A 14,676-nucleotide genomic window follows, 5' to 3' on the forward strand; every position below is an offset into this window, starting at 1 on the left:
AACCTAGACAGCCCCCCAAGATTATGTTATCTGCCTTATTACAATTAAGAGCATTCCTGGAATACCTCCTTTGTCTGTTTATTGACCAGGCCTACCTACGAGAGCTAACATCAATCTTGAAAGCCTATCCAAGTCTCCCCCTGTCCCAATATGCACTAAACAAAATCAAAGTGGGGCTATCCTAAGTATCCATCCCACACTTCCCTCCCTCCCAGGACCATGTAATCCTCTCTACAAGCCCCTTCCCAATAGCCCACTCACTTTTTTCCCATCACCAAGATCAACTTTAATATTTTGTAACAGATGTAGATTTGTCTCTTCCAGTGTTACAGATAATTCTTTTTGCCATTACTCCATGTCTGAAAAATCCACAGTTCTTGAAATTAGGATAAAATTCTAAGTAACAGGAATACTGCTAATAAGACCATAGAACTCTTTAACATGTAGCAAGGGATCCAGAGTTATATGACCAATCCAGAATGTGGCAACAGGGAGGAACAAATGACAAAGGCATTGTGTTGATGTGACACAAACTGTCCCTTTTGTACATGGGTTGTTGCATACATATTTGAAAGGGGTAGAACTTTACTGCTTGCTTTTTTTTTTTTTTTAATGAAAGTGCAATGTGAAATGTTCTACCATTTACATATAGGTTAACCAATAACATGTAAATCCATCCAACTCTAACATTTCCCTTGTTTTAATTATTGGTTCACCCTCCTCAAACTTTAACAAATCTTTATATTTTAACCAAATTATAGCTCCCACATTTTCTCTTCTAACAAAAATTCCTAAGGTGACAACCATAAAGATACATTTGGAGATAACCTTACCTTATATTTATTCCAGATTCTCAGTATGGCATTCCTGATAAAATGATTTTTAAAATCCTTATTAATTTTAACTTTGTCGTACCATAAATAGGCATGCCACCCAAATCTTAATTCATGTCCTTTAAGCTGTAGTAATTTCTTGTTCTCCAAGGTAATCCATTGCTTCATCCATAGCAAACAACAGACATCAAAGTACAATTTCAAATTAGGCAGACCCAAACCTCCTCATTCTTTGGCATCTTGTAACAACTTATATTTAATTCTTGGTTTCTTGCCTTGCCAAATAAATTTGGAAATATCTCTCTGTCTTGCTTTAAATAGTAAATCTGTTGACAAAATTGGTATAGTCTGGAAAAGAAACAGCATCCTAGGCAAAACATTCATGTTAATCACAGATATTCTTCCCAAGAGAGACAATTGCAATTTCTCCCATCTTATCAAATCTTTTTTTCACATCATTCCAAATTTTAACATATTTATTTTAAAATAACACACTATTTTTAATTGATAAAATTACTCCCAGATATATGATCTTTTTTTCAATCTGAAATCCTGTCTTACTCATCAGTAAATCTTGATTGAACAGGGTCATGTTTTTAGTTAACATTTTAGTTTTTTGTTTATTTACTTTAAGACCCACCAATGACCCAAATTATTTCAGTTTCTTCATCAAATGTCCTGCAGTTTCCAGGGTATCCTGTAATATCAAAACTAAATTGTCAGCAACAGGTCTTAATTTAAATTCCTCTTGTTTGATTTTTAGTCCCTTTATCCGTTCGTCAATTCTAAAGTCTCGGTTTAAAACTTCCAGTACTAAAATAAATAACAAAGGTGATAGAGGACATCCTTGTCTTGTTCCTTTTTGTATCTGACATGGTTCAGTTAATTCATCATTCACAATGATATTTGCCTTTTGTGTCTTATAAATTGCCTTGATTTCTTGAATAAGATATTCTCCAAAGTCCATAATTTCCAAAACTTTAAACCTAAAACTCTAGTTCAAGTCTTTAAGATATACTAGTTCTGCATCTAAATAAATAAGAGCTGCTTGGCATTCATTATGGTATTGTAGATATTCTAGAATACATTGTCTTTCAAACGTCTTTTTGGTAAAAATCCACATTGATCCTGATGAATAATTTCTTGTAAAACTTTTTTCATTCTTTCTGCCAACACTGATGCAAATATTTTGTAGTCATTATTCAACAATGATATTGGTCTATAATTTTTTACTAGGCAAGGATCTTGTCCTTCCTTTGGTATTAAAGCAATATTAGTCTCTTTCCATGAGTCCAGAATTAAAGATCCTTCCAGAATAGAATTCATCAGTGTCTTAAAAAGTAACAAAATCTGGTCTTCAAAATCTATAGTATAATGCAGATAAACCATCAGGTCCTGGTGCTTTTCACAACTTTGTTTTTTTTAATAACTTCAACTATTTCAAAAGTAGTTATAGGATCATTCAATATTGATTTCTGCAACTGCATAAGTTTAGGTAAATTCTGTCTATTCAAATACTTACAGATCTTTTCCAGAAAGAGTTCTTGTTTTTTATACAAGTTAGAGGAGAAGCTATGAAATATTTTTTTTTAATCTTTTCATTATCCAAAAGTTCCACATATCCTCCCTGGATCTTTAATATCATTTTCTTTTCTCTTTCTTTCATTAATTTATATGCTAACCATCTTTCTGGTTTATTAGCAAGTTCAAAATGTCTCTGTTTAGCATATTTCAAGTTGGTTTCAATTTATTTTACAGTCAAAATTGACACTTGTTGATGTAATAATCTAAGTTGATATAAAATATTGTTACCTGATGGTTTTTTTCTGTAACTCTATTTCTTTCAATTTAATCTGGTCCAAGACATTTTGTATTTTGTTTGTTTGTTTTAAGAATAGAGTTATGGTAAATAAAATGTCCCCTCATAACAGCTTTACTAGTATCCCACACAGTCTTCAAGTCTATCTCTTTGTTTGAATTAATTTCAAAACAAATATTTTAATTTCTTCTTACAGTCATTCACAACCTCAACTTTTTGCAAAATAGATTAATTCAGTCTCCATCTAACGCTCTACAAATTCGTTTTATTGACATCTTAACCAGATTATGGTCAGAAAAAAGTCCTTGGTAAAATATCCACTTTAAAAAGTTTATTCACCAAGTCTTTCAAAACCCATATCATATCAATTCTAGAAAAAGATTTATTTCTCTCTGAGTAAAAGGTATATTCTTTTGCCAAACTATTTTTATATCTCCATGAATCCACTAAAGCCAAGTTATCAATCAAATCAAAAAAAGATTTTGGTAATCTACCTTGTTTTATTTTAATTTGTTTTTCCAATGTTCTATCAATTAATGGTAACGTAACTTCATTCCAGTCCCCCATTAAGCACTAACTTTGATATGAAAAAGCTGACAAGTCACTGAAAAGCTATGTAAAAATTTTACTCTTGTATTCATTTGGTGCATAAAGTCCCACAATAATTATTTTTATTCCATAAAGTTCAATTTCAACTTCTACATATCTACATACTCATCAGTTAAAACAGACGTGGTTTCAAATATGGTTTAAATATTAAGAAGTCCATTAATCTTCTTTGTATTTGCTGAAATAAAATCTTGACCCAAATTCTTATTTATTAAATATTTTATATCTTTTTTTCTTTACATGTGTTTCTTGTAGACATATCACATCACATTTCAGTTTGTTCAAATAATGAAACACTTTTTTTTCTTGTTTGAGGAGAATTTGCCCCATTCATATTCCACATAAGACAATTTAGAGCCGCCTTTATAATTTCAACTCACCACAGTCTTTAGATGTAGCAGCAGTCTCTTCTTGAAGTGTAGGACCATTATGTTGTATTTCAGATATTTGCTGGTCCAGCTTAGCTCTGTATTTGGTCAAAAATGCCTTAGCCTTGAGGGTTGAAGTTTATCTAATCCTTTGTTGTTGGAAGGTAAAACTAACCCCTTCCAATTTCTCCCAGCAGAAAGGTGTTTTTTTTTTTTTTCCAGAACAAGTCAGGAAAATATATTCTTTTATCTTCCTCAATATTCTCACAGGAATTTCTTTCAGCGCTGTTATATCTACATTTTCAATATTGAATTTAGTATCAAAATGATCTTGAAGAACCAAATCCCTCATTTTTCTCCTAGTGCACTGAAGCAATATATCTCTTGGTTTATTGTTAATCTCTGCATATCTTGAATTAATCCAAAAGACTTTCTCTATCTCCTCTATCATTTTATCTTCCTCCCAGTCAATTAAATCTGCCAAGGCCTATACAATTCTATCTTTAAGATTTTCCTCACTTTCTTTAGGAATCCCCCTTAGTCTTAAGCAAAATTCCTTATCTCTCAATTCTAATAATGCAATTCTGTTCAAATCATTTTCTCCTGATCTCTCCAATGCATCAACTCTATTGCCAACCTTTTTAATTCCTCCCTCAAATTTCATTTCCATTTTTTTCCCAATTTCTGATCTAATCTTTTCTAAAATTCAGCAAAACTTTTATTATCTTGTTCTTTCATGTTTTGAAAAGACTGAGCAATAGATTGTGTGGTTTTTAATGTAAATTCTTCAAATAACATTTTCATATAGTCCAAATCAGCAGGTCCCCCAGACCCACGTCTTACTTGCTTTCTAGTGGGCATAATTTCTCCTTACACACACACACACACACACACACACACACACACACACACACATAGTGTGTGTGTGTGTGTGTGTGTAATGTGATTTCAATCTTCCAATATTTAAAAAAGCTTAAAGTTTATAACTTTAATATCTAGTGACCAAATATTGTAATTACAGGATAATTTTTCTTATTCATTAACTATAGACTTCTAGACAATCACAAGCCTTGGGTTGAAACTTGAGCTTCTTAGTGTCAATATTTAAAACACAAGCTTTCCAATGTCAGTGTTTTGGGACAGTATCCAGTCACAGCTTAAAAAGCTAGCCACAACAAAACTTTCTCATACAAAATAGGTTCAGTCTCAAATCCAACAAAATCTCTTAATTAAGTAAATAATCTTTTGCATAAGAATATAAAAAATAATAAAAATCAGTGAACAATTTTATCCCCTTAGGAAAAAAAAAAGTAAAAAATTCTTACTAAAAGCAATACATCTTTTAGATTCTTTGCTCGACTTATAATCCATAAAATAGGTAAATCTCAATTTAAAATAATTCACCAAAAAATAATGATAAATCCACCAAGAGAAATAGTATTTTTGTACTGGAAATTGCCTCTTAAAATCCAATAAGTAATGTAGTAAAATTAATTAAGAAGTGGGGTGATTGGAATTAGTGTCCCTTTAAGGGCTTCAAAAACGCTGTTTGGACAAGGTGATTCTCCTGCTTCTTAGCTGTTCCACTCACTGATAGATCATTGAATCCATGACCTTCCGGCAAGCTGCATCTGTCCAGAAGACCTGGGGAGCAATTCCAAGCTTTCCTCTTTTCTGGGGAATCCTTTGGGCCTCAGAACCTTGCCTGAGCCACCAGCGCTGCTGATCTAGACGAGAGAGCCAGCTAGAAACGATATTCCACCATTAATCCCCCACTGGAAGTCTGACAATGTTAACCATGTTGTTCTCAGTGTTCATACATAGATGATAGTTGCATGTTATAAAGTTTTATGTAAGAATTAAAGCACTAGAGATTATTTTTCCTACTAAGTATAAATGAATGAGATATAGAGGTAAACATTATTAAATTAGGTGACATGAATGGATGGTTAAGAACAAGACATCAGAATGAGTGAGGAGGATGATTTGGAAGTCTTTTCCAATTCTGTGATTCTTTGAAAGCATGAAAAAGAGCAGAGATAGTTGGAGAACCACTTATATATCTTAGCAAGTAAAAAAGAAAAATAAACAGTTGTTTTTATTTAATCTAGATTTAGGTTCATAATAGTGAAAAGGTGTTTTCTTCTTAAATATAACAGAGAAGAAGAATTACAAATTGAAATTAGACATCTGAGAATAAATAATTTTAATTGTTTACTTGATTCAACAGATTATAGTGCTTTTACCTATTCAGAAGTTTTCTATGGTGAAAGGTCCCCTGTGCAAGCACCGAGTCATGTCTGACACTTTGGGGTGGACACTGCTTTTGCGACGTTTTCTTGGAGGACTATATTGTGGTGGTTTGCATAGTAAGAGTAAAAAGCAATTTATACATAGGATTTTTTTTGGTTGGACTCTGATATATGATTTTAATTTTAATTTATTTATTTATTAAAATTTTACTTCTTACTTGTTCATAGAGAACAGCCTACATATCTTGTACACCGTCAAACAGTAATAGCTAAATGGAAGAGTTTCCATTCAATTTAGAAAAGTTTCTAAATTAAAAGATTTAGATTTAAAAGAGTTTGTATTTAATTTTTCCAAGACCATTTTAATATCCAGGACATATTTTGAAATGCAGTTAAATCTTAATATATCTTTATAGAAATCAAATAAACACACACACACACACACACAGAGTATATATGCAAGCATGCATATGTGTTGCAAATAGTCAATAAAACTTACAAAATAATAATACAAGAATACAAAACAAAATGTATGGGGAATTAGAACTTGATCTAATATGTATATCAGATAAGTGTAAAAAATCTCTAAATTAAAACATCCGTATGAGTGGTAAATACATATTAAGGTACTTGGTTTTCTTTCCAGAACTCTTCAAGAAACCAAGTGAATCAAATATGTATAGGTTTGTCAGTTATTATAGGTCAAACATCATGAGATTTATAAACATTAATGAAAAATAAATTGAAGCCACTTAATCTAATTTATTTCTTTTTGGAATTTCAGTCTTCTCCATCTCTATTTCTCTTATTTTTTTCGTATTGCTGAAAGGCACAAAAAGTTCTCAGATTTATTCAAGCTGTTAGCATGCACTTAGAACATTAAGTAGTAGTTCAAATATTGCAGAGCAGTAAAATACTAGGATAAAATGGCATCTTCCTGTGCTTCCATTACACTTTAAGCACTAAAATTAATTTATGATCAGTCATCAGTTCATTTGCATGTCATTTAATGCTAAATTCACCCTTGCAGATGAATCTGTACTGTATTCCTACATCCATTAGGCTTGAGTATAATCCAGTTTTATAATATGATCCGTTAATTACTGCGTCAGTTTTTAATGACCTAAAAATTCTTTTAGGTCCCTCCTTGTGGAGAGCACACATATGAACAATGAGCATCTTATTTCTTCCAATTAAATAAAACTTTATGGAAAATAAATGTACAAAAATAACAATTAATACATGTATTATTTATTTAAACACTTCCATACTGTGATTTTAATAATTTTTAGAAGTAATTATGATATCTCTAATTATGATATTACTGGGCAGAGACACAGAAATGATGTATCTATCAGTAACACAAATATTGTCATTACAGATTTCACTATATATTTATTTAATAAAGTTGCAAATGACAACTATGAGCAGCTAACACATTAACATAAACAAAATAGCCAATAAACATAAAAAGACAAAAATACCACATAGCTCAACAAAGGTCAAACCATGATCATATTAACATTCCTCAAACAATTTCAGGTTGGGCTCATTCCTGGTCCAATGCTCTGGGGAAAAAAAAAAAAACAGGTTTTCAAGGCTTTACAGAAAGTGAAGCAAGATCAAAGCCATCCAAACCTTGAAGTATAAGCTGTTCCAAAGAGCTGTATAGCTCTTCCCTATACAGACTAGGGAAGATGACTGACAGAAATATGCAGGAAACATTACCTGTGCAAAAGAGGCTGAAACATTTTTTTAAGTCCAGAACAACAAGATAACTTTCAAAAGTGGCTCAGGGAGATGCATCCCTAATTTACTGAAGCATAAGGAGGAAGGATGTACAGCACAATCAAACTTACTATAGTATAGCCAATCTCAATAAAAGTAGTATTAGCCTTTCTATGAAATTGATTTCCTAGTCTAGTCTATCAAGTTAGGCTGACAGGCAAGGACCACAATCAAGAAGAATTCTGTGACTAATGGCAGTAAGTGATAAGAAGTTTGCTTATTTATTGATTGATTGGTTTCATAGGGCTGCCGACTCAAACAATGTGACTTTGGGTAGAGTACAACAAAGTCAAACAATGAACAGAAGAAAAAAACACAACATGAAAAAAATCATATAAAATATAAAATATCAACCAAGCATGATAATTAAACAACTAAAAGGGGAATCCACTCAACTGGACTTAAATGCCTTAGGAAAAGGGGATGGGGTGTCTTAACGGTTTTTGTAAAGAGAAGCAAAGTTGGGGCCTGTCATATATCAGGAAAGATCATTCCAGAGCACAAGGATGCCACCAAAAAGATATGCTTCCCAGGTCCCATGAGACTGCAAAATTTAAAAGTGGGAACCTGGACCATATTTAATGTTATCTTCATTCTAGTAGATTATAGAACTTAGCAAATAGATCCAATTATATACAGGTAGTCCTCACTTACTGATTCCCTCATTCAGCAACCCTTACAAGGGTGCTGAAAAAATAACTTTATGACCAATGCCTGCATTTATAACCTTTGCAGTTTCTATCAGTTACCCACCCACAGAGCAGAAAGATTGGAGCAGAGGGGATTACAAGAGAGTAAGCAGACACACAATGAGGAATACACCAGGATGTTTGCATAGTGCACTCATGGCTGCCAGTGCACTTTCCTTACTTTCAATGTGTATTACCCATTACATGCCTGCTTACTCTCTTGTAATCCCTCCCTCTCCAATAAATATGAATACAATTCCCTTTTTGCTAATTATCCCAGGTGAACATTCCAAAGGCTGGGGGAGTGGTTAAGAGGCAAGCAAAAGCTGAAGGTGTGAAACTGATTAGTCTTGTCAGTTTCAAGCCAGCTATCCCAGGACCCCAGGGTGAACATTCCAAAGGGCAGGGGAGTGGGGAAAAGGAAAGCACAGTCACAATCACATGATTTCCCACTTAGTGACTGGTTTGCTTAGTGATGGAGTTGCTGGTCCCAATTGTGGTTGCTAAATGAAGACTACATGTAGTTTAATATAATAATGGTGGTATATTGAAATATATATATATATATATATATATATATATATATATATATATATATATATATTGTTCAATGGGAGGATGTATGTGGACAAAGTTATACAAATTACCTTACTAATAACAGTAGGACAAATTTCAAACCATATTATATTATTGTATATTTCTTGTCTGCATTTATAGAACATTAGACATCCAGTTTTATAAAGGAATCAGATAGCAATTATGTCTCAGTCATTTTATAAACATGTCAGTAATATTAAATACAAAAATAGAGATAAAGGTAAAGTTTTATCTATTACAGACTATAAATGTACAGGAAAATAGTAATTATTTAAAGTAAAAAAAACTTTATTTTCTGTAGGTATTAATAGTTTTTTTTTTAATTGAAAGAAAATGATATTAACAGGTGAAGTATATATTATAAGGGGGGGGTGTTTTTACTTCCATACACACACACACACACACACACACACACACACACATACACACACACAAACACACATACACATACACACACACATACATACACACACACATACATACACACACACATACATACACACACACACATACATACACACAAACACACACTTCCGTATATATATAACTAATGGAAGCTCTTACCTGTGCTCAGTCAGCTTCACTCTTTGTCTATGTCCAGCAGCACTCTAGGCACCTCTTGTGGTGCTTCGTCTCTCATAGCTGCTTGGTAAACCATGACGCTCTATGCTATCTGCATACACAGAGAGTCTGCATAGGCACAATTTGATCCAGGGCCCCTGTCACCTCCTCATTCCAAGCCACATGAGGGCATCCACCAAACTACATGCCAGTACTTTGGGAAAATCCCAAGTTCCCTCTGAAACCACACTGGGTCCATCAGTCTAATAGGCTCCAGCTCCTTGCAGTATGGGGCAGCTACAGAAAACTCTAGGGCCAAAATGGCATGATAAATCCATGGCAAGGGACTGATGTTAACATCTCCAAATCCAGATCACAATACCACTCCCCCGAGGCAAACAGCAGATCCAATGTGTGACCATTCGTTTGAGTCAGGCCATGAATAAGCTGATATCATAATATATTCCCTTATGTGGCATTTTCAACATTTATTGTTATATGATTTATCTCTCTTGGCAATTGTTGATGGAGTTATATGCCATCTGCAGAATATTTTGTACAAATTTTCTTTAAAATTCTAGCTTGGTGTAACTTCTATATAGTGAAAATTTGAATTCATTTTACCATAAAGTTTTGTATTTGTTCTGTTTCCATATTATATTTAAGTAGCATTTTGTAAATATGTCCTAATAACTGATCTTGATTCTGGATAAATATTTAAAATTCTTTCTCAGGGCTGCCGCCTCCTCCTCCTCTTGGTTACTTTTTATTTTTCCAATTATTTGCAAATAAGTTAACCGTGGCAGATTTCTTCCTTGATTAAGCAATTATTGCTGTGTCCTTAATCTATTTATTGAGTCCAGATGTATCATGTTGGCAATCAAATCTTTCTCACTGAAATTGTTTTTGATATACAGTATAAAGCATTTGAAAGTGATGCTAATGAGGCAATTGTTGGACTTATCCACGCTTAAGGATTTCCTCATTTTTAACAAACTTTCTTATAATATGTCTCTTCAGATTCTTGTCTCTATCTGTTTCTTTATTCCTTATCTGTGAAGCCCATTGGCAAAGCCTGTTCCTTCTATAATTAAAATTCTACTATTAGGAAATTTTATCCATTCTGTTATCCATGATAGATAGCTTGTTCTATAATTCAATCTGAGCTTGGGACAAGCTTATCCACCTCTCTTTTTTATGTCTTGCAAAAATTTTAATCTTACTCTTGGGGAGGGGGAGTTGCCATTCCATATAAATCTATTAATTGTTTTTGCCAATCCTTCATTTTTTTAAATCTCAGATTTGAATTGGTGCCATTTGAAATAAGAAGTTTATCTTGGGTAAAGACTTATTTTTATTATCATTAAAATCCTAGCAAGTAAAGTTTTAAGCTTTTCCACCTTTCAAGATCTTGTTTTATTTCTTTCCATAATTTATTGTAATTGCTTTGAAAATTGACCCTATTGGATCTATCAAAATATTTCACTGAATCTTTTGTTATCTCACACCCATCCCTGTCAGAACTTTGTAAATCCCCTTTATTTGGTGTCTGTCTGAAGATACACAAACATAGAATATTTTTCATAAAGATTTGACCATTTCAAGAATGCAAACTACAGTATATTCATTTAGTTTGACCCATACATATTGCCAACAGTTGGCATCAAGGCTATTTCCTATATTTTTACATGGACTTAATGTCTACTGAATACCATTTGGGGGTTTTAGTTCCAAATTGAGTATTTTCAGTCTACACAATGCTGCTTGAAAATTATTGTTTATGATGTTATGTACTCTGGTGTAATAGCAATAATATATATCCATTGAAGTATATTAGATTCAAATCTAAATGTGGAGCAGTTTCTAGTGTTCATAGCAGGACATGACAAGTGTCAGAATTAGGACTTTTGATTGTACAGTGTACAATATAGTCTAATTTCAGAAGCCATCTGTATTTTACTCACAATCAATTGTGACTAAATTAATTAATTTTAATTAATTAATCTCTGAGCCTTGTACAGTATATATATTTAGCTGTTAAGTTAAACACTGAATATTTATACTTGAAGGTATATGCTTTTTTATAATTATACAATGCAGAAAACCAAACAAATAAATTCAGTGTGAATATGGCATATGTAGTGTGTAGTGTACATTCCACTACCTGTGTAGAAAAAAATTACATATTTTAAAAATGGAATATTAAAATAAACATGCACTTGAGCTTCAAATAAATGTATAATTGCCTTTGACCATATTGACCTTAATCAAGTGTGAAGTATGGTTATTAAATATCCAATTTAGAAATAATAAATATGTTACAGAGTCTATTCATGTTTTCTTATTCTGAATTCTGTAAGTAGAAGCATTGGCTTTTAAATTCTTTAAAAAGTAATTTTTAAGAATTAAAAACATCACCATCCTTGAGATCTAAAATAGTGAAATAAAATTTAGTCAATGGTAACTGAGAATTAAATTAAAGTTTTGAACGTTGAAGAGAAAATAGAGATTTTAATAGTCCTTTTTGTATCTACATAAACAATTAAGCTATTGTATATGTGAAACTTACTAGCCTCCTACATTTCTTTTTCAGTTGTAAATGAATGGGGTTCTGTGTCTGATGATGGCTGTACATTTACTTGTCATAGATCTAGTGTAGTAGGTAGCTCCTCAGATGACTCCATCTTTGCCAGTGGCAGTTTTGCATAAACTCTAATTGCAGCAGCAGATAAAGCTGGGTTTAGGCTGGATAGAACCAGCCAAGCAAGAACAGGTTTGTAGATTCAAAGGTAATGCTTTTTGCTTGTCGCTGGACTCTACACCTTTTCTTTTTCTCTTCCATGTAAATCTCAACATAAGTAAGTGTCTGTGTGTGAGAAAGAAAGAGCGTGCATGCATGTGCTTACATTTTGGCCTAAGTTCAAACAAAACAAAAATCGAACACCAAGAAATAATGAACAAAGATTCTACTGTAGATTCACTGATATATACTACAATTTAATGTTCCTTCAGAGGAACCACTCCTTTTTTACATGCATTTTTTTATTATTATTTGTGAAATATTTTCAAAAGCAGCATTTCTCAGCAAGAACTGTTTGCTTAGCCCCAATAGTGGTTCTTTCTATTACCAAATTTTCTGGGACATCTATCTAGGCAAAGTGGATCTATGGAAGTTCATCTGTCTGACATTGGCATAGTTTAGCAGTCTTATTAAAAGATAAACTTTTAAGGGCTCTTAAGTATTTATTAAATTTGCATGCAGCTTTCTAATTAAAATTGCATCAGTGACAGTTTCAGTTTAAATATAATGGTAGCTTAATCTTTCTTAAAAACATATTCTGCTTTTCATGAAAAGCAGTCCCAAAGTATGCATTATAGACTTGTAGTATGCAATTTTATCCTACAAATATAAGAATGGTGCACATTATTGAAGGTCAGAGGGAGAGTTTTCTAGAAATATTGATGTACAGCATTTTCCCTGCTTTCTGAAAAATGATGGATTATACTTGCTGAAAATTCACTGTGTTAAAAATTAATCTTAGAAGCTGAGTGGCAACTACCACACCATTATTATTATTATTATTATTATTATTATTATATTTTAATACCACTTTTTTGGGGGGGGGTCAACTCAAGGCAGCAAACATACTTAATAATCCTACTTCCTCTTTTCCCAACAACAACACTGTGAAGTGGGTTGGGCTAAGAGAGAGTGAATAAATTAATGAGTAAATGGATAGCCCTATATAAGGTGGCTTAGAAACAACTCTTAGTTTAGCACTGTAGAGAAGGATTTTTTTTATTAAAGCAACTCTTTTCAGTGAGGTAAGCAGGTACATAATTTGCTTTGGTAAAGCGCTTTACATCACCACCCTTAACAGCCTTAACATCCTTCATGCAGTCTCTTCTATCATTTGCAAAACCTAGATGATTCTGCATAAGTGCAACAAAATGGTAATATAGATATTGCAAATACAGAAGAGTCTGTGGAGTGCTACAAGAGCTACAAAGAAAGCATGCAGAGCAAAATGAAACAACATGCTTGCTTCTTTCCACTCTTCAAAGCGAGAATACACTGCTTCATAAAGCAGCTTAAAGGAGTTGCTTTGTTTTTAACTTTTTTTTGTGAAGTATCCTGTTGAATATTTGCAGAGCTCTTCTAAAATTGTTACGTTCCTGTGAATTATACACAGTGTTATCAGTATCTTGGGTTGGTTGAAGTCAGGCAGTGACTGAAATGAATAGCTTAAATCAAGTTAAATCTTTACTTCATAATTCTAACATAGTTACTTTCCTGTGCATTATACACAGTGTTATCAGTATCTTAAGTTGGTTGAAGTCAAGCAGTGACTAAAATGAATAGTTTCGAATAAGTTAAATCTTTACTTCATAATTCCTTTACTGAATTTTACAAAAGGAATGTAAATTGTTCTTGGAATTACCTGAACTTTGCTTTTCATATTTATTTGTAAATATTTATTTACAGCCAAGAGAATGTGTAGCTATTAAGGTGACTTGTTAAATAGGTCCAATGCAGAAAAACAAAAACAAACGAACAAAAATCTATATTGAACAGAAGGATTCAGAGTACAAAAATGATAATGTTTTAATGTGAGATGATTTCTGTCAGATTTATGGGTCTGATAGTATTAATTCCATTGCATTTGGAGATAGGCCTTTATGAAAATTAAAAATTATGGAACCATAGTAGAATCTACTTAAATTTGCATAAAGACTACAAAAATTGCAATTTTTATAAAGTATATGGGATATATGAAAATATAAAAAGCAGGCCAAAAATACATTAAGGAACAGAACAGAACAGAACAGAATGCTTTTCTGCAAGTACACGTTGCATTAATAAGAAGTACTGGAAGTGAGGGACAAGATCTGGAAAGTGTTTACTTCTCTATAAAAATAACTTTGCATGCAGTTAAAATGTTTAAATACAGAGAATATTATTTAGTCTGTTCTTCAATAGTTTGGCCCCAAGAATAAAATTACCACAAAATCTGCCTATTGTGGTTACTCAGACATTATAACATGTGTTGCATATTTCTGATTAAAATCCTTATATTAAGCATATGTGTTTATTTCACATAAAAGACATTATGAAAACCATGTGAATAATTGTTGTTTACAAGGAAAAATAGTATTTTA

The 14,676-nt window shown here is 32.4% G+C and overlaps 1 protein-coding gene across 1 annotated transcript in view; it reads left to right on the plus strand.

The window, feature by feature from the left end:
- Positions 1 to 14,676, plus strand: part of ROBO2 (roundabout guidance receptor 2) — an 894,470-nt gene that overhangs the window by 871,710 nt on the left and 8,084 nt on the right. The gene's annotated exons all lie outside the window — the stretch shown is intronic.

Source organism: Candoia aspera, chromosome 5 (genome assembly GCF_035149785.1).
Source record: "Candoia aspera isolate rCanAsp1 chromosome 5, rCanAsp1.hap2, whole genome shotgun sequence".
Lineage (NCBI taxonomy): Eukaryota > Metazoa > Chordata > Lepidosauria > Squamata > Boidae > Candoia > Candoia aspera.